The following is a 25,909-nucleotide window of genomic DNA, read 5'->3' on the forward strand; positions in this document are numbered from 1 at the left end:
GGAATTGGCTGCCTCCAGAGCTGCTGACAGAGCTGTGTTGGGAGTCCTTGGGAATGACACCACTCGTTTCCTTATTGTCCCCATCTCCGCCGCCCAGAGCCTTCTGCTCTAGGAACAAGGCAAGAAGGGGCACGCAGCCAACATGTGTCAAGAGCTACAAAGGAGGAAATTGGCCTCGTTCACTTCAAACCATGGGGTTACTGCTGGAGTTTTGGCTCCTGCTGAGAGGTTATTTATATGTGGGCTTTCTTTTATAACCACTGGATGTAGCAGGCTGGGAGTTCCAGCTGATCCCACCTCTGAAGGCTTTGCAAAGGGAAAATTGCATCTCTCCCTGGTTGCTTTCCCAGATGGCCGTGTTAGGAAGGACTGAAAGGCTGAGCTAGTTTTGATGCCTGACCCATCAGCATTGCTGTATCTCAGTGAATTGGCTGTCATGTCAAAACATGGCTCAATCACCCCCAGAATGGACAGCAGGACATGTGGCTCCCTGTCAAGGACGTGGTGGTAGGAAATGGAGCAGCGCTAGGAAAGAAGAGAAAAAACCTCCCTGCTCCTGAAGCGTGAGAGTGGAATGACACCGTGGTAACAAATGGGCTGATAGAGGGGGGACAGAGGTGGAACAGCCCCTTCTCAGCTTCCTTGGTGCAAGTGACCTGCAAATCTGCTCCCCCAGTGCTTTGATGAGAGATTTTGATGGGAAGGCCGGCGGGTGATTGATCCTGCTGACTCATGGACCTGATTCCTCCCTTGAGAGCGACAGCAACTGCTGGAGATGGGTCAGATTTTGAGGCTAACGGGCTCTGGTAGACTCTGTGGTGTTTTTTTGCTTTGCTTCCAGGCTGGCGGTAGCTGCTCATTAGCCTAATGACCCCAGTTACCCAGCACCATTTATCTGCCGAGGGAGATTTCTTTAAAGGAAGATTTGCGCCTCTGGAGCGCTGTGCAACCCCGAAGGCTTCAAAACCCAGCGAGCTGCTCCCGCAGCCCTGCCGGGGAGCTGATGCAGGGGGAGTGTGCCAGGAATAACCCGCTAATGAGCAAAGCTGCTTCTCCACCCGGCAGCCAGGGAGGCCACAGGAAAGGGCAGCCGAGCACAGGCTGCCTGCATTTCCCCTCCTATGCTTTTAGAGGCTGCTTGGTTGGGGATTCGCTGCCTTTTCCCTGTTTGCTGCAGGCATGACATCTTCCATGCCACTGCTTTCACAGTGCTGCATTGCTCTGCTGCTACTCTCGAGGATGCTTTGGGCTGGAGCTGTGAAATCCATCTTCCCTGTGAATCCTTGTGTGCATGCAACCCTGGAGATGTGTTGGGCAAGAGGGCACTTCAATCCCCAGAGCTGAAGTTGGGCAGGAGAAAAGGCAGTGGTGATTGCTGTGGACTTTCTGGGGTGGTTTTGTGACATTCCTACCTCGAGGTGATCAGTGCCTGGAGCTTGAGCGCTCATTGGGTGCAAGAGGAGCCACCCCAGGGCTCAGAGCTGTTGAGCAGCAGCTGGGAGAGCAGCCCAGGGCTGGGAAGCAACTGCTGGGCTCCGGAATGATTTAAAGCCACCAGCAGCCTGACGATATGTTGTATTCGGTGACAACATCTGCTTGAGATATTCCTGTCCCTGTTACTCATTCCTGCCCACAGAGCAGCTCAGGGAACTGATCTGATGTAAATAAATGTGCTCAGGGTTTTCTGGGGTGAGCTCAGGCTGGCATGGATGGGTGAGCTGGGATGGATGGGGCCTGGGCAGTGGTGATGGCACTGGGGCTGGAGATGGTGGCATAGCAGTGGTAGTGGCACCTGGGGCTGGACGTGGGGGCTTTGCTGGGGCCATGCTGTGATGTAAAGGTTTTAGGGGCTCACTGGCCTCTCACGTGGCTCACAGTAGCTTTGGTGAGCTCTGCTCAACCCAGGAAAGCACATAGTGCCTGTGCTCCCCTTACCACCTCCTCCTGTGTCCCCAGCCTTGCCAGCTGAATGGTGCCAGCTCCATCCCAGTGTGGATCTGGAGGAAGCAGCAGGATAAATCCCTTTGCAGGAAGGATAAATCCCTTTGCAGGAAGGATAAATCCCTTTGCAGGAAGATGCTACCATGGAGCTTTTGTACTCTGTGGTAATGGCATGTACTCACATCTGCTGACTTTTCCCCTGTCCTTGACACTGAAGTGGCTTTAAAACTTGGTATCTAGGTTTACTTCAAAATACTGTCTGGCCCTCGTTCACTTGTGATGTCTTGGAGTGTGTTGTGATGAATAGTGCAGAGAGCATGCCTGCTCTGCAGACCTGAGCTGGAATTCTGGTTGAGATGTGGATTGGAGGTCACCATATTTTGGTGAGGGAATGGGATGTGATAAAGCTCAAAAGTGGATTTTGTCTGGTGCTGAGGGATAAGATAACCCCCTGGGCTGCCCTCCCTTAATGCAAATCTGGGGGTCTGTGTGTCTCAGTTTCCCCTGTCCTCTGCATGGATTGACTGCTCCTGTTAGGCTTGAGCATGGGGTTTGCTGAGGGGAGCACGAGGGTGCTCTGGGTAGAGAAGGCACCATTGCAGCTACAAATCCTGTGGCTGTCGTACCAGAAGTCGTGGTTTTGGTTTTTTCCCCAAGGCAGAAAGTAATTTCCTTCCGGGAAGCTCGCCCGCTCCCCCGGTTAGCCACAGAAATGCAGTGTTGTGATATTTCCCCAGGTACAATGCAAACAAACGCTGTTCCCAGGCTGCCCTGCTCACCCTCCCACCCCTCTCTCCACTCTTCGGGGTGCAGGTACACTGCCTCCCATGCTGGAAACGGCCCTCTTGTCTCTTAGCAGACAGCTGTGGCACGTTCTGGAGTCAGCTGCATGCCACGTGGCTGGTGGTCACCATCCTAGGATCAGCCCTCAGGAAAAGGACCCTGGAGCTGGGTTTTGGTCCTGTGTTCAAGCTGGACCAGAGGAGGGAGAGCTGCAGCCACCTGATGGCCTGTGTGTAGATGGTGGCAGTGGAGTCCCTTGAAAGGGAAGGCCATCCCAAAAACCACTGCAGCTGGGTTCCCCATCATTGTTGTGGTGCAGAGGGAAGGCTGTGATGTCCATGTGGTTCCACAGCAGACATGGTGCACGCTGAGAGCTGTGGCTACTGTGACTACACCAGCTCCAAGCAAGTATTTCCAGCTGGTGCTGCCCTGCCAGCCTGGGATCCCGACCAAGCCCCAGGTCTGCACTTCTGTGTCCTCTGGCCCACCGTGGTGTAAAGAATGGATGCCCTTTTGCAAGGAGAAGGGAACAAAGAAAGGGTTCAGTGCAAGGGTGGTGAGGCATTGGAACAGGCTGCCCAAGGAAGTGGTGGAATCACCATGCCTGGAAGTGTTCAAAAAGTGTGTGGATGTGGCACTGGGTTAATGACTGGACTAGAGGTCCAGCCACTGGAGGTCTTCTTCAGATTCTATGAATCTATGAAAGCTTGAGCCAGATTCTCAGAGTCAAGTGGCTAAGAGAGGCTTGGAGGAACAGAAGAGCACTGGGTTTGGGCTCGGTGTGCTCAGAGGACAGAGGAAATTGCTTTCCAAGGCTGAAAGGGGAGGATGGCTGGGCTCCAGGCAGCTCTTGGAGGTGGTGACAGAGTCATCAAGCACAGCTGTCCTGTGCTGGCAAAGCCTCTCCTGCCCGGGTGGGACCAGCAGATCTATGGGTGCTTTGCACACAGAGCAAGGTTTCAGGGTTTCCAGGGCTGTTTGCTGTTCTGTGGCTCAGAGGGGAGGAAGGTGACTGTGTCTGTGTATCATGGACCTAGTTTGCTGACAGGAAGGTTTCCTTCTTTGCTCAGCATTAACATTTCAAGGTGCAGGAACTCTTTGGGCATTAGTGTTTTATGGTCTCACAGGCTGGCTGTGAATGCTTTGCTTTGTGGGTGGGGTGAGGGAGCTGGAGGGGCTGAGTGGTGAGTGGCCCTTTGAGGGAAACCAGCCTTTTGGTCAAACCCCTATGGCATGGGCAGAGCTGCCCCACCCGGGGAAGAGTCAAAGCCCCTTGGTGGAGGGGAGAGCAGGTGCTTAGCTCGCAGGCTGGGTTTGGATCTCGCATACAAAAAGCCAAGGTGAAACCACGCCCAAACATGACCAAATATGCCATGGCTTTGCCAGATCACTGCCTGGCTTGTGGAAGAGCCAGGTCCCAGGAAAAGGCCCTGCTTTAGAGGGGCTCACAGCCTGTGCTCCCCACCTGCTGCTTCCTCCAGACCAAGAAAACAGAAGCTGTTGGTGTTCCCTGTGATAGATCCCTCAACAGTAGCTTGGACCAGTGTGTGTCCTGTCCACATGGTCTCTCAGTGTCTTCCTGTTCCCCTAGGGACCATGAGGAGGTTTGTGGCATTAAAAAATAGAAGTGTTGGGATTTTCAGGCTGTGTACTCATCAGTAATGCCTTGGCTCTGGTAGGAGCAGCTCCTGTGTGGGGCCCTGCAAAGGAGGAAGACACAGCAGAGGGGGCAGCAACACATCTGGTTCTGGTTTTTCTTGTATGAACAGAGTCTGTTTTGGGGTTCCCTTGCACCACCCCTGTGTAGTGCTCTCAGTGTGCTTGAGCCCCAGACCAAATGTGTCTGCCTTCCAGTAGGGAAGGGGCTTTCCTCAGCTACTCTTGGCCATCTTCTTGGTGACCTGATGGCCTCCACCCTTTGGCCACAGGAACGAGTGACTACACTTGCAGGTGCCTGTTTCTGGGCAGGAAATCAATGGTTTCATCCTCCAGGCTACCAAAGCAGACAGATTTTTCTGGGCAAAGAGGAGATCCAGTCTGGTGTAGATCTCAGGCTGGTAGCACAAGGAGCCTGTGATGAGAGGTTGCCTTCTCTTTTGAAGTCACCATCACAAACCAGAGCATGTCAAGTAGGGCTGAGAGACTGGAGTAAATGGGATGGTTTTGGGCATGGAGATGTGTTACAGTGCAGTGCTTTACTCCTTACCACTGCACCACTGTTGTGTGTTGCCCAAAAGCCTTTGGGAATGTTCTTTCCTGGTTGACCTGTTTCAAACATGATGCTGAAGCAGCACCCAGTGAGGTGGCTCGGCAGCCCCTGTCAGCTGAGCAGTCCCAGCCTCCTGCCAGTGAGTGAGGCCATTAAAACCCAGTCTCCTCTGGGAGCTGATGGTCTGATATGGGAGATGGAAGGAGCATTGCTTTCAATTTCCTTTTGATCCTAATGAGCCAGTGTGGGAGACTCAGATGGCTTGGCTGTGTTGGGAGCTGTTAGCTCCAGCACTCAGAGCTGCTCTCAGGTCTGCTTTGCTTCTCAGTTCTAGGAAATGGAATAAAGAGAAAACCACTTAGGAGGATTTTAATCAGAACTTGGCAGAAGAACTTAAGGAAACCCAAGAAATGTTCTGACAACCACACTTCACTCTGAGATTACCAGTGAATGGGAAGGGCAAAGACAGGGCCTTGGCTCAGGTGGGTTGGGTTTCTTCTGGCTCGTTTAATGGGATGCCATTAGCATTCCTGCCCTCCCTGGCTGGGAGGGGAGGGGGAAAATAAACCTTCTTCAGTATGCTGGAGACTTGTCAGCTGGAAATGAGGCTGAGTCTTCTGGGAGTAGATGATGAAAGTCATCCCAGACCTGCTGGAGATGGCCAGCATGGTTCAGGAGGAGGAGTTGGTGTAATTTTTACTAATAGTGGCCTTGGAGTTTGAGAGAGTCTTGTGGTATGGTTGGATTTCTTCAAGAGGTTGATCTTGGCAGGCTGGAGCGGTGGGTCTGTGTGAAGCTCATGAAGTTCAGCAAAGGCCAAGTACAGGGTCCTGCCCCTGGGCTGGTGCCACAAAAACAGGCTGGGTGGAGAACAGATTGAGCACAGCCCTGGGGGAAGGGCCCGGGGATCCTGGTGGGTGACAGATTGGATGTGAGCTGGCTGTGTCTGCTGGAGTGAGTCCAGAGAATGCCATGAGAGCTGGAGCTCCTCTGCTCTGGAGCCAGGCTGGGAGGACTCGGGGTGTTCACCTGGAGAAGAGAAGGCTCAGGGAAACCTCAGAGCCCCTTCCAGTGCCTGAAGGGGCTCCAGGAGAGCTGGAGAGGGACTGGGAACAAGGGCCTGGAAGGCAAGTACAAAGGGAAATGGCTTCCCGCTGCCAGAGGGCAGGGTTAAATGGGATATTGGGAAGGAATTCTTGGCAGTGAGGGTGGTGAGGCCCTGGCACAGGCTTCCTAGAGAAGATGTGGCTGCTTTGTCCTTGGATGTGTTCCAGACCAGGTTCAATGGGAGTTGGAGCAACCTGGGCTAGTGGGAGGTGTCCCTGCCCATGGCAGGGGATTGGAAAGAGATGAGTTTGAAGATCCTTTCCAACCCAAACTGATCTGTGATTCAGTGGTGCTGAGCTGTTGCTGGTGAGTGCTGTTGGGAATGAGAAATCTGCTATGAGGTTCAAAGCCCTTGTGAATGGTGTCTGGTTTCAAACTAAGATGTGTGAGGAGTGGACAAACCTGTTGCTGTGATGGGAGATTTCATCAGCTCTCCTGGTCCTCACTTAGAGCTGATGGCGAGTTTCCCATAACATCTTCCTCTAGCTCAAGTTTCTTCTCTCAGCTGTAACTCCTTTTGTAAATTGTTATTTTGGAATATTTGATTAAAAATCCATGGAGTGGTAGGAGTAGCTTGACCATTTAGGGGCAGGAGAGTTGCAAGAGCAGTTCTTGCATGTGTGTCCTGCAGCTGGGTAACCCAAACCAGTTTTTGTTTTCCAATTCCTGGGGAGGGGAGCATGTAGTTCTGGTTTATGAGTGTGGGCCTGGCAGAAACTAGAAATTGCTGAGCAGAAACCCCCTTAAGTTGTGTTTATTTGTAAAGGGCTTTTCAAGACTGCATTGTACCACTGCTTTTTGTTTTATTGATATTCCAGCATCTGGACTGTTTTCCTAAATGTGCTTTCATCCAAGGAGAGATTAAGGGAGTGAGAACTGTTCTGATAAAGCTGCCAAAAATAATCTTTGCTTGAGACTAAGTACCGCTCTCGGGACTTTGTCTTGTAAAACAATTTGTGGGTGAGCATGAAGAACCATCCTAGGAAGCCCCAAATGCTCCAGATTGTTGTTCCTCCTGGGGGGTTGGGGGACTACAAGTTTTTCACAGGAGTGTTTGAATTTGTCATGTGCTGCCTGAGGTGATCTAATAGCAGTCAGGGAAGTTTTGGGAGTTTGTGGCTGGATGACTGAATCCCTGAGAAGAGAGATCTGCATGCAATGTGGTCGGATTGATGGGAACACTGCTGATGCACGCATCCATCTTCCTCACACCCCACAATGGATTGCTCAAGGACGGGTTGTCATCTCCTGTGACGAGCTGATGTAATGAGGGTGATAACTGGTGTAACTTTAGGTGTTGAGGATCTGGTGGTGGCAGTGTGATGCAGATAATCCGTGGGGTTTTGTATGAAGATCCATCTGAAAGTAGGTTGGTGCCGCATTGGAGTAGTTTGGCTCTCAGCACCTGCCGAGGTGCCGAGCTCAGCAGAGCACAGCAGCCTTAATGCTGCCCCCTTTGTCATTCTCCTTCTGGCAGTGTTTTTGCTAAAAATCGCATGTCCTTATGCTGTGACTTTGTTTGACAACTTGTGCGGTGACAGGGAGCTGAACTTCTTCCTTGATGAGATATGTAGGTATACACGGCATGTGTTCTCCAAACTTGCGTGGCCCTGAAGCAAAATATGGTTTGGATGCCATCTGCTTCCTAAAGGGCAGAGTTAGAGCTGCTGGAGGAAGCTTAACACACTTCTATGGGCCTTATGTTGCCCCATGCCTCTCCCAAAGGACCTGGGATTGGCTGCTCTGGGTCAGTTCAATTAATTCACAATCAACAAGGTGCTTTTAAAAGCACGCTCGTTCTCTGAGGCTCTTGGCTAGTGGCTTTTGTATCCCACCTGGGAATCACACCATGGCCTGTGAGCAGGTGATTGAAGTCATAACCCATTGAATATTCTGAGTTGGAAGTAACCCACAAGGATCATCAAGTCCAACTCCTGGTAGGCTTGACTCCATAAACAGTTACGATGTTAACTTGGAGGAGATAGTGTTGGTAGGACAGAGTGTTCCTACTCAGGGATTTCTCTTGGCTCTAGAAATGGGAACTCTGGAAAGCACCATCAAAAACCACCTTGGTGTCTCTGCCTGTAGAGCTCCTCAAATTCCCAGGATGGCTGAACACATCAGTGCTGGCTGGGAGCCGTTCTGGCTCCTGCCTGGGGTCATGGTGCAGGATGGGGGCCCTGGCTCTGGAGACTCACTCGAGGGTTCCAGCTGGCTTGTGACCCAATGAGGCTGAAAGTAGTCACTCTTCCATCTGGGCCAAGAATTTGTAAGGGTTTAATCACCCTGTCCTGGCACTGGGCTGGCACGCTCTTCCAGTGTCAGATTTACTGCTGTTGGCCCCTGAATGCCCAGTGCAGCTTGCTTTTATGGAACTCTGCTTGCTTTTATGGGACAAAATTAACATCTCAGCATAGTTAGACTTTTTTAGTACCATTTGAATGTCCGACACTGCAGGTCTTCAGCTGGTTTCTTACGGTGAGGTGATTGTACTGTGTGTGCTTTTGAGTGAAGTGTGACCAGTTGATGAAAGTTTTGGTTTCTCCCTTACTCAGAAGTTCTCTGCACAGGGGAATGGAATCTTTTATCTGGGTGTATTTTTTGTGGCCAGGTCTCCATGTTCCTTCGTGAGCCATGTGTAGCCTGGTAGTGTTTTAGTGGGAAGAAACTAATGGCTCTAGCAGCTACCTGGGCTTCACCCTGCAGAGGAGATGGTTTGAGGGGAGTGGGGATGGAGAGGGGTACTGTCTGGGGCTTGAGGCTTGATCCAGAGTGTCATCCCTGAATCACTGCAGGATGTTGGATGTTGACATATGGATGTGAGTGCACTACCTGGAGAAGTTGGAAGGTGTCTCTGCCCATGGCAGGGGTTTGGAACTGGATGAGCTTTAAGGTCCCCTGCAACCCGAACCTTTTTGTGGGTCTGTAAGCTGAATTTGGCTCTGGCAGGTGATCATTTCAGATCAGTGATGTCCTTCTCTGCAGGTCTTTGCCCCAGCATTGCTTGTCTTCTTGTTCAGTGCTTCAGCTGCAGTGCCTCTGCCATTCCCTGCTGTTGTCCTGGTACGAGAAGGAAGGAAGCTGGAGGAGCCAGGTGTGGTTCCATTAGTGTTTCACAGACTCACAGGCTGCTTTGGGTTGGAAGGATCTTTTAAACTCACCTCATTGTTTTGCCATTGTCCTGAACCACTTTCAGCCCAGCCAGGTTTTAGGACCAAGCTCTCTGGATACAGCTGGTATTTGGTGGTGATCTCTTGGAAGATGGAAGATCTCAGCAGAAAGCTTCCTCACAGGTTTGTATTCAGCCTAAACGTGGGCACAGGAGCCTTCCTGCCTCCTTGTGCAGTCATTGGAGATTTGCTGCTCCCCCAGGAGGTGTCCTGCCTGCTCCTGGCCGCCCCTTCCCACATCGACGCTCAAGGGTTTGTGCAACCATGTGGGGAATTGGGTCAGGGACATGATCCAATTAAAAGCTGTGCTGAGTGACTTCGAAAGCAGGTTTTAACCAGACAGTTTCCTGACAGTCCACAAATGCCTGTTGTTAGGAAAAGAGGGCTTTGGACCACAGCAGGAATAAACAGCCATGGGTGGATTGTGGTGGGATGGTTTCTTCTGCTGGTGGAGCTGGTCCATGAAGGCTTGCTCTGTTGGTAGGCAGCTGTAGGGACAACAAACCTGACTCCCACTTGGATTCTGGCTGGTGAGTCTTTGTTTTCTTCCCAGGGAGCCCAGTCTCACTCCCTTGTCTGTTTCATGGCTGCCATCACTCATGGAGAGCCTCTCATCAGATGTTTCTCAGCCTCCTTCTCTTCAAGAGTGCAGCCAAGGGCTGTGGTCACAGGGGAAGACTGGAATTGCACTGCACCCATGCCCATCCTCACTGCCTGGGGCGAAGGGGGGTTGCCTTCAGTAATCCTGACTAATCCTTTAATCTGTATCAACACTGATAGGTATTAAAGCAGCAGATAAGGTTCAGACCATGGCTTGGAGCTCAGCGATATCCCCACCCTCTTCCAGCTAAATCTGGGCTGATTGTGCTTTCTCTTAAGGGGACCGTGCTTGTTTGCTGAGCAGCTGCACTGGGTTGAGAGGGTGGATTAGCTGTTCACAGCTGGAACATGCCCCTGTTGCTGGGCTCCAGCTTGCCAGACAAGTCCATTGATCTGTCTTTGTGTGTTCCTGGTAACCAGCATCCCGTGCTTCCTGGAGCAAACCTCTCCAGGTTCGTGTTCCTCTGGCAGTCAGCAGCAGATCTGTAGCCTCCTGCTTTTTATCTGTGTTATTCACCTGGATATAAGCCCAATTCAGTTGTAGACACTTCACAGAGTTCTTAAGCAAGAGCACAAAGCTTTCCAGTGCTGTGGATCTGTGGCTCCTTGCTGCCTGCTGCTCACAGCAGGATTTCCCTCCTCTCCCATCTCCAGAGCAGGACTCCCACCACCACATCCTTCCCCTCCAGGCCTTCTGCACTCTGTTCTTTTTGGGTGCCTTTCCTCCTGGCTGAGGTCTGCGATGCTCTCACTTGTATGGCTTCTGGGCACCTCCAGTTACCCCAATGATCCAGCACTGTGCAGGTGGGACTCCAGAGCTGGCTGTCCCATGTTTGGTGGGCACCAAACCAAGGTTGTTAATGCTGGGAAGAGCCACTCCTGGTCGAGTTCACTGTGCAAAACAAACTGTCCCTGTTGTTTTTGCTGTTGTAGGCTCATCCGCCCTTTCCCTGTCCTCTTCCAGCTTCTCCCCATGCCTGTGGGATTGCTCCGAGTTTGCCACTGGTTCCCTCATCAGCAAAGCCATGGTTAATCCTTCCCATAAATCCTTTAAGCTGTCAGCAAACAACCCCCTTCTTAAAATTCTAGCACGCAAGCTCGGCTGGGACGGAGCCTGGCTCACAACCCCAAAGTTTCATTTTTGTTCCCAGATTATCACCTCTGGTCCTTCCTGTTTCCAGTTTTGGCTGGCGCTGCAGGCTTCTCACCGTGGCTGTGGAGCAATGGATGGCTCATGCATGTGTGTGGCCTTCCATTATATATCTGACGTGTAAAAATATTCAGGTTCTGGATTACCTAATGGGGGGTTCCAGGTGTGTCAGGTGGTTTGAAGTCACAGATGAGAATATGTTCCTTAGATTGCATGTGGATGAAGTCTCACCTCTCTGAGGAGCCACCTGTCCTGTGGGACAGAGTGTTGGCCCTGTTTCTTGTCTACATGAGCTCGACATGCAGCTGATGGGGCCAAAATGGGCTAAAAAATAAGAGTAAAGCTTTTTTGTGGTCATGCTCACCTGTCTGCACCCACTCTCACATCTTTGCTGTTTTGCTCTCAGACATGACTGTTTGGGCTCTTTTGGGTTTGTTTATTCCTGTAAAAGCACAAGGTTGGGTCACTGTTTTGGGTTGTATTTTCACTGGTGATTAGGTTATGAGCTTCAGGTGTTGTACATCTTCTTTTGGAGGATCTCCTTTCCTTCAAAAGTTGACATCCTCCAAGGAATTTGTCAGAATCCAAGAGAACAAAAAACTGGTTTCTCAAAGTCTCAATCCATGCCTTGAGTTTCTCTTCTGTGAAATTTGGTTTCTCCCTTAAAACTCCTGATGAAATACAGTTTAGAATTTATGGGATTCTCATTACAGGACTGTCATACAAGAACCACAGACCTTTTTCCACGGTTGATCCCAGAGGGAGGAAAGGCTCTGAGACTCCCTGAGGAATATTGAATGGCATCTTGCTGCCGAGCAGCTGCATCTGGGGATTACTCAGTAAAACAGAAGGAAGGGGAAAAAAAGGTTAATGCAGTGTTGGCAGCCGGCAGCTCCAGAAGCTCGTGTCCTTCAGGCTGCTGTGATTCAGCTCGGTGACTTCAGTGCAGGTGGTTCTCAGCTTATCCCTCAGGTCTGCCAGAGGAAAAGGGATTTGGGGGGAAATACCATATTAAATCTAAATTTCTGAAAAATTGATTTCTTAAAATTGATTTTTTTGGACAAAAGTGCATTTGTCAGCAGGGGCTAATTGTAAAAGGCACGTGGCTTGTGCATGCAGCCCTGTGAGCACCCTCTTTGCACAGGCTGTTTTCCTGTTTTTTTAGCTCTGCACCAGGGTCAGGATTGATGGAAGCTCTATCCTGATGCCTGTAACACCACAAAAACCCTAGGGCTGAATTTGGGGTGAGTTGAGGTGGGAGAGGCACGGGCAGGTGCCAGGCAGCTGCAGAGCTGCTCCCGTGAGCAGTGCTCCTGCTGCCATTGTGCTTTCCAGGAGCTCTGGCCAGGGTCAGCCTCCAGGCATTGCATGCTTTCTTGCAGGCTGCTGTGATGATCACCTACCACCAGCAAGCATGGGCTTGAGCAAAAGCTGGTCACCTGGATCCACAGGGTTTTATTTATTATTATTATTATTTTTGCAAACGAGCTGGGTGATCTGCACTCAGCTGTTGGCACTGCATCCTGTAGCATATGACAGATAATCAGCCTGGCTGCTGGCCCACGGAGGAGGTGAGGCTCCTATGGATGTGTGACCTGGGAAGGCACGTCAGCTCCATCAATCACTGCCTGCTGCTGCCCGTGCCTTGCGCCTCTCTTCAGCTTCTTGGCAAATTCAATATCTGCAGCAGGGCTCTGGGTGGCTCCTTGCCACTGGGTGAGCATGAGGTGCAGGGTCTGTGCAGGGCAAGGAGGCAGGGCAGGCTTCTGTCCAGTCCCCTCACCCCCTTTAATGTCATTCTCCAGGCAGAGAAAATGGATAAACTGCTGTCTTGCTGTGTTCCTTGTGCTGGGGAACACGGCTCCTTATGGACACCAGGACTCCTGCCAAATCCTCCTGATAATGGCCTGGGTCTTTAAAAGCCAGGGATTGGTGATACAGGGTGGGTTTTCTGGGTTTTGAGGGCTGGTGCTCAGCCATGGGGTGCATCAGGTTTCTACTTTATGGGGGTTAAACTTACCCAGGTCTCCACTGCTCTGCTGTGCTCATTCCCAAACTGCCCTGGGAGCAGCCACGTGCTGGGAATGGGGTCTGTGCTGCTGAGCCTTTTTCTAGAAGCAGTGAAAGCATCCTTTGGGGGTGCCAAATGCCCCATTCCTGGAGGTATCCTCAGAGAGAAGTCACTGCTGCCAGCACCCTGCTCCAGGAGATGGGAGATGCTCAGCTAAAGGAAGTCAGCAGTCTCTGAGGATGGCAGCTGTGGACACTGCCAGCACAGAGGGCAGAGAGGGCACTTGCTCTGCTCTGGGTGGGAAGGGAAGTTGCTGATGTGATGGAGAAAGGCTTTTTCCCTCTGCCAAGCTGCCTCCCACGTCTCTCCCTGCCTGCATAGCACTGCCCAAGGCAGTGTCCTCAGCGTGACTCCAGCTGCGTGCCAGCTCTGTCTCTTCACTTGCTCCTCTGGGATGTCAGTGCTTCTCCACTTAGTTTGGTATCTCCCCTTGGCTTTTCCCATGCTTATTTGTTACTTATGTGCCTAGCTACTGTTACCATATCCAGGAATGTTCTTCAGGTCCCCTTCTTCCTCCTGTGCCTTGGTGTTCCTCCATGTGAAAGGAGTGATTTCCAGGCTTTTTACCAAGTTTCAACTGTTTAATCCCATTGAGCCTCTCCCAGGCCCAGGTCCTTTCCTAGTGCCCATGCAGCTTTTTTAGGCTTTCATCCCTGCAGCCATCAGCTTCCTTCTCTGAGACACTGCCCTTCAAATGCCAGTGCTTGATTTTCAGTCTCCATGGCCAAGAAGCATCTCTGGGATCTGCTGTATCAGCTGTGCCCCTCTCCTTTACCAGCAGCCCCTTGGAGGCCCTTGGGAAGCTCTTTGGTTGTCCCCACATGAGCTATGTGATGTTTAGGAGACATTGCCACGGTCTCTACTGGTGTTCAGACAGGCAGCTGCTTTGGCTTGGTAAAAGCCAGCATCAGGTCAGATGTTGGCAGAGATCCCAAATGATGGGAAGGGTGAGCAAGGAGGACTTTTGCTGCCAACACCACTCTGAGCACAGGGGTTGCATAAGTATCCCATCCATCCATCCATCCATCCATCCATCCATCCATCCATCCATCCATCCATCCATCCATCCATCCATCCATCCATCCACATCTTTTCTTCATACTCACTTTCCTGCCTGCTTCTGGGTGTTACAGAGCTGCACAAAGCCCTGGTTCTCCCCAGTGTCTTCTTTTCTACCCCCAGCCTGCAGACCAGCAGCTCATTAGCACATCCTGGCCATCCCAGAGCTGCTGTTAGGCACGATGGGAACATTCTCCCTCTGTCCAAACCACATCTTGTGTGATTATTATCAATAAAAAGCTGCTGTTCCTTTTCCTCGGGTGTGAGCGGGAGTAGAGGATGTGCATGGACATGCTGCCTGTGTGTTTTCAGGAGAGACAGTGTGATTAAAGGTCATACAGGTTTATTACAGACAGAAATGCATTTTGGCTGCTTCAGGCTGGAGTAGAGCTATCAAAAGCTGTTGGACAACCGTTGCAGGGGTTCTGGAACTTCCAGAGGCTCTGGAAGATTGTCCCATTGGTGATGAGGAATTGTCTCTTACAGGGTTCCATTAGATCATGACACTGAGCAAGTGGCATTCCTGGGGGGGACTCTGGTATCCTGTTTGTCCTACTTGCCTTCAATTTATGTTATGGTTGTTATTTGTTTTTTTTTTTTGTTGTTGTTTTTTTTTTTTTTTTTGTTTTTTTTTTTTTTTTTTTGTTGTTGTTGTTGTTTTAGCTCTCCAAGATGCTGGACTATAAAAAAGAGTTATATCACTAATTAAGAGTTAAATGCAAGAAACACTGTGGGACTGTCTTCCCAAAGAACCTGGAAATGTGGAGCTGTGGGGTGGTGGCTTCCCCTGTGCTAAAGACATGCTTTTTATGGGTGTGACCCCAAACCCTCAGCATTTCCTGGTCAAAGTGACTCTTTTTACCATCCCTCAGAGCCAGCCATCAGGCGGGGAGAGCCCTGGAGAGGAGATGTGGAGCTCCCTGATCCCTTCCCACCTCTCTCCAAGGCAGGAGGGGAGGTGGAGGAGATGGAAACATGCAGCCAGCAGATTGTTGAGCCCAGTGCTGGCTCCTTGGTGACTTTTCATGCCTTGGAAGAGCTTTCTGCAGCTAGGACCCCTGGCATGCAGGCATGGGAGTGCTTAGTGACCACTGTGTGCTAATCCATTGCTGAGCTCACGGCTGCCTTCCCAGGCCAGCTGGGATGCCTGGGGTGCAGCATTGGCTCCCCATTCCTGCCCTCTATTTATGCCCCCCTTGCTGGGCATAAAAACCTTCCAGGCTCTGACTTATGACTCTCTTCTGTCTTTCTAAACAGGACTTGAGTTATCCTCCATGGCTGCCTGTTTGAGCTGAGAGCACCATGGTCCCTCTGGCCCCCAGGGGAGCGTTTGGATTTTAATGATGTGTGGCCAGGTTTGGGTCTGTGGTGGCCAGCAAACCCCAGTACTTGAGCATGGCATCTTTGAGGCTAAAACTCCCTTATTTATTACTCTTCCACTCTTCCTCATCCCATTAGGATTTCTCTGCCATAGCTGGCTGCTAATTTGAAGAATGAAAGAAATTTTGACAGGGCAAGAAATTAAATTTAAGGGGATGTGGGCTTGCTTATGATTGGTCTAACTCCAGCAGTATCTTTGCCTTATTTTAGGGATGCCAGCTAAAAATCCAGTGTTGATTGAATATAAACTTGGCGATGCTACTCCCTGATCTATGTGCCCACCAGCCCCTGGCATCTCATTTTTACATGTCTGTGTGCTGTCTGAGGTGCTGCTGAGTGGAAGGAAGCATAGGGACTGCCAGCATTGGATGGTGTTTTTTCAGTGGTGACTGTTTTCTCTCTCATTTTGCTTTGTTTTGTGGCAAAGGGGAACAATTTCTCGTTAGCTGGAATTTGGTGACCCGTGGGTGTCCCAGCATGTAGCCTGAGAAATGTGAGGTTAGAGGCTAAAAACCTTCCTGGAGCTTAATTGGACTAGCAGAAAGCTTCAGCTGTGAGTGGTGTCAGCATCCATCCCTGTTTGGTGGAGGCTGATTTGGATTTCAGATGTAAGCTCTTCCCCTTGGTATGGTCCAGAGGAGCTGATGAAGCAGCTACTTGAAGCTATTTTTCTATTTTTATGTGGAGTACTCTCAAGGAGGAGCATGGCTGCCAGCGGCACAGTCCTGTGATGCGAATCACAAAGCTCCCTCTGCTCCCTAAGATGTGCTGAAAGCCCCACTGTGGCTGCACTGCTCCCTGGCTGTAGGTGGCCTGCAGGTGATGAGTTACACTCTGGCTTGGCTCTGGCTCAGCTCCTCTTCTCCCTGGCTGCTCAGCCTCCCTGCAGGGAGCCATCGATCCTCCCCAGCCTTGCTGCTCGACCGCTGGCGGCTGCTGGTCGTCAGCACAAAACCTGCCAGGTGAGACCTTCAGGCATCACAGCCCAGCTGTGTCCAGCAGCCAGGAATTGGCTCCCACAGGAGCATCAGCTCTGCCTCCTCCTGGCAAATGTCCCTGCTCGCAGTGGGGGCTTGGATGGATGAGCTTTAAGATTGCTTCTAACACAAACCAGTCTGCGATTCTGTGATCAGAGCAGAGGCACCAAGAGGCATTTGAACCAAAGACAGGAAAACAGCTTTTCATCCTCCAGGCTGGAATTAAAGTCTGGAGTGAGGGTAGGTGATGGGAGCCTGTGGGTTCACGTGGAAAGCTCGTTCCTGCTCCTCTTGCAGCTCATCTAGAGATTTCATGGCAATATGAGCACATGTTGTGCTGCTTTGGGGTCAGTGCCCGGGCACTGTTCTGCGCAGGGATAGTGATGCAGCATCTTGATTTCAGTAATTAATAAACCCTTGGGGACTGGCTTTAAAAACTTCCTGTGGAATTTGCTGTGTCCTGCAGGCACTGATTCCTGCATGCTCCTGATGGGAGCTGAGGGACATGGGTGCAAACTGTTGCTTGAAGGGTTGGGATGAGCCTGGCATTTATCGGCCAGAATAGGAATATTGACTTGTGTAGTTTTAAAAGATTGAAAGAATTTGCTGGAAAACTGGGGTTTGGGGAGTGGAGGTGATGCAGTCATGGGACCCAGCACATTTGTAATTCCTGTGTTAGCATGAGGTTTCCATCTTGTGTGCTGAGAGACAGAGGCACATTCCAGACACCAGTCCCCTCTCTGTGGCCACTGGCATGAGACACATGTGGTGACACCATCTTCCTCACCCACATTCTTGTGTATCATGTGATTGGGCTCATTTCTTGCTCTCTCTTCTCTTGTAACCTCCCCATCAGGCCATGGAACAGAGCTGGCTTTGTGTCTGGAAAGCACCAGGATCTCTCCTGGCAACTGGAGCAAAACCTACAAAGAAGAGGAGATGAGAGCCAAGTGGGCGGCTTCCTAAACGTGCAGCCTGCAGGGGCTGGGACGTGCACATCATACCAAAGCAGGTTTTTAATATTAAATAGATGGAAGGAAGATGTCTCCTTTTGCCTGAGGGATAAATAGATCTGAAACTCATCCTAGACTTTGCTGCTTGTTGCATCTGAAATATGTGTGTCTCACCCTGGAATCAGCCTCTCCAGGAGCTGCCAATACCTGGCTACAACCCATGTGTAAAAATGCTCTGATGTTCGTGGTGTATGTGGGATGTGATGGAAGATCCAGTGAATGGATTTGCCTCTTTTTCCCCCAGTCCATGGCTATGTGCACCCCATGGTCTGGACATGGTGTTTCTCATGGTGCCACCAAAGCAAGTGTCACATCTGTGGTACTCTGGTGCCCTTCCAGTGCTTGACCTCCTCCAGGAGCTGTGTGGGTGCCTCAGGAGGTGCACCCTGCTTTGCAGGGACTGAGCATTGTCTCCTTTCCTCCCCCCACTTCCCTAAACAAATTTTACAGGTGTGAGCCCTGAGCACCTGGCTTGGTCCACAATCCACAGGACCTTCAGGACCAAATGCTGTTTGTAGCTGTGGGCAGACAGCTTATTGTGGAGGAGAACTGCTTAGAAAACTCTCCATCTTGCCACTGCCATTTGTTGGGAGATGGATGGGATAACAGAAGGATTTTTTTCTTATCTGCTTGGCCATGAACCTCCTGGGCCAGCCATGGAGGTGGATCATAGAGCTGAAGCTGCTCTCTTGTCAGAGATGCTTGTTATCGTGGTTGCAGTATGGAAGAACATCAAGAAGAGATAAATCTGCCAAAATTTAAGTAAAACCCTGCCAAAACCTGGCAAATCTAATCTGAACTTGGGCAGTTCCAAAGCTGCTGGATGTTGGCTCTCTAAAAGGAGAAGGGCTGCTGCCTTGCCTTGGGGAGTCCTTGAATGTGACTTGTTGGGGATTCAGAGCCTGGCATTGGGTTGGATCTGGGGTGTCAGCAGCATTTAAGAGGTGCTGTGGGGAGTGATGTATGATATTAATGGAGGGTGGTAGGAAAGAAAGAAGGAGCAAAGCAATGGAAGGATGAAGGATTTTCTCACTTGGAAAATACTGGTATACTTAGGAACAATTTCCCTGCCAGAAAGCTGTGGCCAATGTCTGTCTTAAATGTTCCTCTCATTGATTCATCCCATTTCCTCCTTGCTCCTCTGCATCATCCTCTGCGTAATTCCTCTCTCTCCTTTGATGTTTTCATCCCCCATGTATTTGTAGATTATGGCTGTGTCCCCACATAGCTGTCACAGAACCAAGCTATCCATATTTAGCTCTTCTAATCTCCTCTTCCAAACCAATCCCCTCAGCCTGTTATTTTTGTGCCTCTTCTTTGTACTTCCTTCAGTTTGTCTCTTGTGTCCTTTGCTGTCATGAATGGACTAGTTAAAGGTGTCCCTGCCCGTGGCAGGGGGGTGGAATGAGATAAGTTTTAAGGTCCCTTCCAAGCCTAACCATTTTGGGATATTAAGATGGCATCTTGGAGATGATCCCCTCTAGGTCACCTTGGGGTGGTGCTTGACTGTTTTATATATGTCTGTACCTCCATATTCCCCCAGTTTTCTTGCACAGGGACTCTGAATGTGAGTGGGACTTGCTTTTGGCCCTCTTTGAGGCCTTGGAGGCACAACCCAATGCCACAGCTTTGGCTGTTGTGGAAGGTCCAGCTCTCCCCACACCACATTCACAGCTTGGTTGATCAAAACCCCCCAAACAAAGCCCAGCTTTCACCCCACACTCCAACTCTTCTTTCTCAGCTCTGCTCTGAAAACATCAGGGCCTTTTATCACATCATCTCTTGTGCTTTATGAGTGTAAAAGTTGGTTTCTTAATGCTGTGATAAAACCACATCCCTGCACGTGGTTGCGTTGTCTGCCGTGGGTCCACAGTGACAGAGTGGTTGTGGTGGCTTTGTTCTTTCTCACCTGGAAGTGGGCACTGGCTGTTGGGATGGATGTGGACAAAGCTGGTCCCTGGACTGTGCACCAAGCAAGCAGAGGAACCCATCCTAGACGAGACAGGTCTGAGCCCAGCTCATTTTTACTTCAAGGGTTGGATCTGTTTTCTCCCTTCTACATTGACAAGAATCCAATTTTGTACTGAAATGATTTGTAAATGCCGAGCTGTCTCCCCTCTGACTGATTCCTATGTACTGCAGCTTTTCAAAGGTAAGGACTTTGTGCCTGGATAAGCATTAATTAAAAGTGATTGAATTATTAATGCTCTGAGTTTGCATGTAGGGTTGTGGGTGTGTGTGCACACGTGGCTGTGCCCTGACATGAATTGCTGGAGGCCTAGCAGCCACATTGTCCGTGTTTTAGGGGTTTAGATTGGTGAGACTTATGTAGAGGAAAAAATGGGTGAAAAAACTGAAGGAAAAGTTGAGGCAGGCAGGTGGAGCCGTGTTATTCCCTAACAGAGAGCTGAGCTGCTGTGCCAGCTTCTTGTGCTCAGCCCTGACCTTCCAAGTGTCAGCTTTGGCTTGCAGTCCTTGGTTGGTGATCCTTGCCAAGGTTTGTTGGTAACTTTTGTATTCTTGCTGTCTCCAGGAGCCTGCTTTTTCGGCCTCCTTCAGCCTCATCTCTTGATCTGTTGGAATGGAGATTCCAAGCCCTGCAATATGTTTTTCATCCCTCGGCCACCATCCCTAGGGTGGTGGGGCCTGTGCTCGGTGCTCAGGATGCTGGCCAGTGTGCTGTGTAGCACAAGGCAGACCCTGTAGGCAAGTTAAAGCCACCTGCCATGAAAATCCTGCTTTTTCATCTGATTTCTCCTGCCTGCCTTGCAGATTCAGGTTTTAGGGATGTCTGTAGTTTGGCTGTTTCAACCTGTGTGTCATTTGGCCAGGTTTGTGCAGCTGGTGGTTATCAGATGGCTCTTAACAGTGGCTGGAGCTGCCAGTGGTTTGTGAAAGGTCTCATAGATTTGTATCCTCCTTCCAGGAGATTGATGCACTGAGGCACTGTGAAACCTTTTATGTTCTCCTTTGCCTGCTTAAATGTGCTGGTCAGCAAGTGCTGTTAATGGCAGCTATTGAGCACTGCTCAGGTCCTCGGGTGCAGCTGCCTGGTTATTTTGTTGGAAAGAAAATAAGCAAAAGCTAGACTTTCCCTCACAGTGGTTCTTCCACACAGAAACCTGCCTTGCAGGAGACTTGGCTGGTGTCAGAGGTGCAGGGATGCTGGAGGATGGAGATGTAGGAAGCAGCAATATGAGAAGCCTACCATGCATTTGTGATGGTTGGCTGTGTTGACAGAAGGGTGGGTGCAGGTTGTGGGGCGTGATGGGAGACCTGGGTTCCCAGTGGGAAGTCACTTGCTGTCATCAGAGCTTTCCTGCTCAGGCAGCGCTGCCAGACGTGAGGATGGTGAGGCTGGTGACCATGGCAGCAGTGGTGCTGAAGAAGGAGCTGGAGGCTGGGTTGGTCTTTGTGAAGGATGCTCATAGCCATCCGTGATCAGGCTCTATGTTTCTAATCATCTCTGCTCTCCCATGACCCAGATGCATCTCCAGTGCTTTTCCACATGGGATCTTTTCCTGTTTCCCCCCCATCTGAGCTGCTTCACATTTTAATTCATTAAATGAGGAGACCTGTGGCACTCCATCTGTGGGATATCAGTGGTTTATGATGGCTGAATGGAGACCCAATGACGTGCTGGGACTGGTGCACAGAGGTCCCAGCTTGGATTTCTTTCCCGTGTCTCTCACTTATGTCACCTGTCCCCTTTCATCACTGCTCTTCACTACGTCTCTCCTGCTGGAGACACCTTTTTTTCCCTTCCAGGAGCAGATCTGATAGTCTTGTAAGTGGTTGGAGCAGGTGACTTGGTGCCAGCACGTCTGCCTTGGATACTATTCCTGGCTTTATTGAAGACACGGTAATATGCAAGACTGTGCCTCTGCGGTGTCTGCCTCCTCTTGATCTCAAAACGCTGCAAGCACTGAGATAAGACAGGCTGTGTTCAAGCAGTGATTTTATTCCCCTCTCCTCTGCAGAGAGAAAGCAGCTCCTTGTAAGTCATGCTGGGTTGTATTTGCATTTCTCCAGCAGTGTGGCTGAGGTTGATAGCACCCGGCTGTCTGGGTACTTGGATCAGTCCCCCACCACTGGCATGGTGGGAGGTTGTACCTCCAGCGTCACTGGTGAGATGTCTCACCACGATATTCCATTAGCTGTGACCAGGTCTGGTTTTGGTGGTGCTGGTCGTGGGGCTGTGAGCTTTATGCAGATAATCCTCTTCCAGAGTTTGGTTCCTGTGGCCCACTCACCTGTGGCCAGAACAGACGTCCTCAGCCAGATCCACCCCAAAGTGCCCAGATAAAAATGAGTCTGAGTTGGGAATGCCAACCCCAGCACTGTGCTGCATTGTGCCATCCTTTTGGCCACCGTCTGCTCTGGCCATTCTGCAGGGACTTGCTGGCCAGGGAAGGTGTTTGCATGGATGCAGGCAAACCCCTCCTGGATCTCAAGAGCTGGAGCCCAGGTGCTTGGCATGGCCAGGAAAGGACACGGAGGCACCTTTTGTAGGTAGAGCATTCCCATTGCACCTTGGCATCAACAGCCCCACAGCTGGGAGATGCCATAAATCCCAAGTCTAATGGGTGGAAGCGGATGGTGATGAGCCCTGGGAACAACTTGTGAAGGAGAGTGATGGAGAATTGGCCTCTCTTGGCATGTTTTTAGGGGGATGCTAATTCCCCTGGGGCTGGGAAATTGAGACTTCTGCTTCTTAAACCTCCTTACTTCCCATGTGAATTGCCTGGCTCTTTGGTGGTGGTGCTGGCCAGGAGGTCCCACGCTCGCTTGGCTTCTCTGGAGAGTGAACTCAGGGAGTGTGATGCTGAGCCCTCTCCATTCTGCACAGATGGAAGCACATGGAAGCATTAATCCTTCCTTGTGGCATTTACTGCTTCTTGGTAAGGGGGAGCTGTCACAAATGTCAGTCCCTTTTTCTTGGAGCAACTGTCCTGTTGCTCTGTGGGCTCAGATTTGCCAGCTAAGGAACCCAATATATTCCCCAAGTGTTCCTGTGGCCTGTAGAAATAGCTGGCTTTGTTTATTTGAGCTTGTGTTTACCCAGGGAAGGGAGACTTTTGTCTAGAACAGAATCCTTTTTTCACATCTTGATGTCAGCAACCTCAACTTCCTGCTGTAGCAAGAGGGGAGAGCAGTGGGGCAGCAGCATTGGGATCAGTGCCCCAGACCACACTCCTGGCTCCATCCTTGGACCTGACACTTGTGCCACCATTATTTCCCTGCATGTTGGAAGCTCTTGTTGGCTGCTTTCTTGCTGGAGAAATCCAGCCAGCAAGCAGTCAGTGTTAAGTGGTACCTGCACTGTTTGGGGACGGGATCTTCTGGAGCCTGTTGCACGTGGCATGGGGTTAAGTACCTGCAGTGTGTTGGGATGATGTTGCTGGGGGACGTGACTGGAGCTCTGCTTGCAGGTGGATTTAAAATGGAATTGTAGACATGTTGGGCTTCAGAGCCAAGAAAGGGATTTTGTCTTCAGGGTCTGCATACCCAGCTTTGAGGGTCAGGTTGGAGAAGACTCTTCTAAATTCCTTCCAAGGTCAGAGGGGAAGAGGCACTGTGGGGCTGTGGTTTTGGGGTCTAGAGATGCCTACCGAAGATGCTTGTCACCTGGGTGGATCTGCTCCCTGGGGGTCTCTCACCAAGGAGCTGCAAGCTAACATACCCAGCTCCTACTCTGAAAAAACAAAACTGTGGGGCATGTAGTGACAGACCAGAACAGGAGTGAGAACATCAAAGCTCCCAAAGGCTGAGCTGAGCTGATCAGTGACATGGGATGTGTTGGGAGCAATGCTCCTATGATGGAGCACCTTTGGTCCGTGTTCTGTCTCCTGACACACAGAGTCATGAGTTTGTGACTCGTAACAAGGCTCCCTCTTGGCTTTTCTTGTCTCCGTGTCTGCAGGAGTGAAAGGACCTTGTAGGTGAAAAAAATAGTACATGTGCTGCATAGCTTCTTCATGTGGGGATACACAGGAGCCTAGAACTGTCTCAGATGCTTTGGTGGTCTCACCCTGAGTTCTGGCTGACAGATGGGGTGCAGATCTGAGGGTGCCCTACACCGTCACACCCTCTCTACCCTTGGAAATGCACCACAGATATCTCTGCTAGTTGCTCTTCTCAGGACGTTTTGCTTTTGGCTTTTGTCACTCCAAAATGCATTTTTCTTGCCTGACTTTTATTATTGGGGACAAACCAAAATTCTCATAAATATGAATGGGTGGTCTGGATGGTCCAGGGAGTGGCATTAAAACCAGTGGGGTGTTTTTATTTCTGGTTTTCCCTCTTTTCACTCTCTGATTAATAGTTGCTGTTGTGATGTCCCCTTGAGGGCAACCGATGCTAAGGAGCCAGCACTGCTAAGATGGCAGGCATGGCTCTGTGTGCATCTCTCCATGCCAGCACCCACTGCCATCCTTCCCTTCCTGTGGGACCCCGTTCCACCTTCCTGGGGGGCTGTAACGAGGGGTAGGTTTTAATTATCCCCCAGAGCCTGGCATCACTCTGGGCTCTCGGTGGATTTGCTTTTCCCCCGGCGAGCAGAGCCCGTGCTGGCCGCTGCCGCCCAGGCTTGGCTCCGTTCCACTTCTGTCCTCGGCGGTGGTGAAAGCACGTTCCTCGTGATGGGAAAGCCTCCGCCAGAAACACAAAGGGCTTTCATTAGAGGAGGCAGCGGCGGGCGGACACGGATGGCCAGCGCTGGCACACAGGAGCTTCACCCCATGTAACTCCCACAGGGGTGGCTGCAGACACACCGGGTTCCTCCAGCAGGGAGAGTGCAGCCAGTATTTAATCACCCAGCATGGAAAAAGAAATGAATTTTATTTCTGCAAGGGGTATTTAAGGCCCAAAAGTGGTGTGGGGGGTGGCCAGAAGGTACAAGGCTCGTTTTTGGAGCTGGGGATCTCGGCTAGCACAGCCCTGGAGGTGATGTGAAATGCACTGCTGTGGGGTGGGAGTGCTGCCCACCACCCCCAGGCCAGCATTGCCCCAGGCTCCCTCTCTGCCTCCAATGGGGAGAGCAGCCAGGAGAGCTGCCCCATGCTATGTAGGGCACTCCCAACCATCCTGCATCTCCTGACCTTGCTCAGAAAGCAGCAGGGTGAAAAGATCATGGCAACGGGAGATAAGGCACACATAGAGGGGGAGGTGAATTTCAGCGATTGATCCATGTGTCTTTTCCTCCAGCATGGCTTTCAGCTTTTTTTGGTTCTGCTCCTGCCCTCACCCTTGAAGAACCATCCTGAACCTTTTTATTTTGCTCTGGAGCTTCAGGCAAGGGAGCAGGAGAGCCGCCTTGTCTCCCCACGGCTGCTGAAAGAGGCTGTTTATTACAGAGCAGGGTGAGATATGAAATCCCATCAAGCCGCCTTGCTTATTAGAGATCTCAGTGAGCTGCTTATTATGCACCATGGCATAATGCAGATTACGAATGTGACCGGGCGATAATTAGCAGAGCTGGAACTGTAATTAAACGCTCCTGAGCTGCGCTGTGGTTTCTCTTGCAGAGTGGAAGGAAGCTGAACGGTCTCAGCAGGTCTCCAACGCGCACACGCAGCCACCACTCCCCAGGCAATGGGGGCGAGTGATCCCTGCCACTCCCTGGGCTCTTCCTGCTGCCCACCCAAGCCAGGCAGCCCTGCCTGGTTCTTCCCTGGCTTTTCCTTTGCTGGAGACTGACTTGTGGTTTGCAGAATGTGGCATTGAGGAGCCCCTTCAAAGAAGCCTCATGCTTCCTTGGAGCATCTTGCCCTGGATCTGCTGATGAGGTTGCTGTGTTTTGGGGGGTGATTTTCCTGTGGGAGTCTTCTGGAAGCTCCTCTGACAGCCTTCTGGGGTGGTTTTATGCCAAAACCACCCTTCTTGAGTCCCATGGGGTGCAGTTGGGCCACTGACCCTAGGGCAGCCTTGGAGGTGGGTGGTCTGGAGATGGGCTCCTGGGGGAGAGCTGGTTCTGTTGCTGGGAGATTGGAGGTGGTTGTGGATGACAAGCTGTGCTGCTGGGGAGGGGACTGTGGGGTCCAACCACTGTTGTTAGAGACCTCTAGGCCATCTTTAGTGCCAAGTGGGCTGCATGTTGCTCTGATGAGCCATCTAGAGAGAGGATGGATGCAGGACAAGGAGAGAGCTGCAGACTGAAAGTGCTTTGTGTTCTTCTGGAAGAGTAAATGCACTTGCCCTGTCAGAGCCAGGATGTGACATCCTCCTCTCTGCTCCTCTGCCTAGAGATTTGTGTCGCCAGGGGTGTGGAGAGAATCTGTGGGTCAGGAGTTGGTGGGGAGGTGGGATGCTCCAGGCACTTGCTGTGGTTGTGGGCACCCAGGGCAGGGGCAGGCTGGGTTGGACATGCAAGGTTCTGCTGGAGTTGTTTCCCTTGCTTGAAGGATGGAGATGTGTGAGCAAGAGAGGGAGCAGGCAAATTTGGCAGCTG

The 25,909-nt window shown here is 51.0% G+C and overlaps 1 protein-coding gene and 1 long non-coding RNA gene across 6 annotated transcripts in view; both read left to right on the top strand.

The window, feature by feature from the left end:
• The window catches only part of ZNF609 (zinc finger protein 609), a 65,618-nt gene that overhangs the window by 23,566 nt on the left and 16,143 nt on the right, over nt 1-25,909 (top strand). The window lies entirely within an intron of this gene.
• On the top strand, nt 2,792-11,230 carry LOC135280964 (uncharacterized). The gene is made up of 3 exons (XR_010347762.1): nt 2,792-3,184; nt 9,026-9,134; nt 9,237-11,230. It is a non-coding gene; the product is annotated as an uncharacterized LOC135280964 (long non-coding RNA).

The sequence above is a fragment of the Passer domesticus genome, chromosome 14 (genome assembly GCF_036417665.1).
Source record: "Passer domesticus isolate bPasDom1 chromosome 14, bPasDom1.hap1, whole genome shotgun sequence".
In the NCBI taxonomy this organism is placed as follows: Eukaryota; Metazoa; Chordata; class Aves; order Passeriformes; family Passeridae; genus Passer; species Passer domesticus.